General features: G+C 40.7%; 1 non-coding gene across 1 annotated transcript; it reads right to left on the bottom strand.

Annotated features, from left to right (window-relative positions):
• Positions 1-217: 217 nt before the first annotated feature.
• On the bottom strand, positions 218-289 carry TRNAC-GCA (transfer RNA cysteine (anticodon GCA)). The gene has a single exon. It is a non-coding gene; the product is annotated as a tRNA-Cys (tRNA).
• Positions 290-1,001: the final 712 nt, after the last annotated feature.

The following is a 1,001-nucleotide window of genomic DNA, read 5'->3' as shown; positions in this document are numbered from 1 at the left end:
TCTGGGACATAGATTGTAACAATTTATGTCAATTGTAACAATTGACATGGTAACAACTGTAAATTCTTAGGTCAGTCTCCCAAAAGTGAAAGTGAAGTCGTTCAGTCATGTCCGACTCTTTGTGACCCCAGGGACTGTAGCCTACCGGGCTCCTCCATCCGTGGGATTCTCCAGGCAAGAGTACTGAATGGGTTGCCGTTTCCTTCTCCAGGAGATCTTCCCAACCCAGGGATCGAACCTGGGTCTCCCGCATTGCAGGCAGACGCTTTACCATCTGAGCCACCAGGGAAGACTCCAGTCTCCCAAGGGAGTAGAAAAAAAACAAAAATTAAAAAATGGAAGCTAGTCAAACTTACAAGCTTCTGTATAGCAAAGGAAACCATAAACAAAACAGGCAAAAGACCTAAGTAGACATTTTTTCAAATAAGACATACACATGGCCACCAGACAGCAGTATTGAGTTTCCTCCCAAAATTAAAAATTGAGTTACTTAATGATCTACCAGTTCCACTCTGGGTATTTATCCAAGTGAAAAAGAAAGAAAACACTAACTCAAAAAGTTATCTGTACCCTCATATTCCTTGCAACATTATTTATCATAGCCAAAATGTGGAACTACCTAAGTATCCCTAATGCATGAGTGAATATAGAAGATGTGATGCATATATGAAATGGAATATTATTCCACTTAAAAAGAAGGAAAATCTTGCCATTTACAGCAACGTGGATGGACCTTGAGGGCATCAGGCTAAATAATACAGGCCACAGAAAGACAAATACTAAACGATGTCCCCTGTGTGTGGAACCACAAAACCACCACCACAATAACAGCAACCACAAACTCCTCATAGAAAAAGAGATCAGATTTGTGGTTACCAAAGACAGGGGGTTGGGGGAAGGGACAACTGAACCAAGATGATCAAAAGGGACAAACTTCTAGTTATAAATATGTACTAGGGATATTGTACAAGAGAGTGACTGTACTTAATCCTGCAGTATGA

The sequence above is a fragment of the Bos mutus genome, chromosome 7 (genome assembly GCF_027580195.1).
Source record: "Bos mutus isolate GX-2022 chromosome 7, NWIPB_WYAK_1.1, whole genome shotgun sequence".
Classification (NCBI taxonomy): domain Eukaryota; kingdom Metazoa; phylum Chordata; class Mammalia; order Artiodactyla; family Bovidae; genus Bos; species Bos mutus.
Note: the sequence above shows the minus strand (reverse complement) of the source record. Positions and strands in the feature narration are given on the sequence as shown.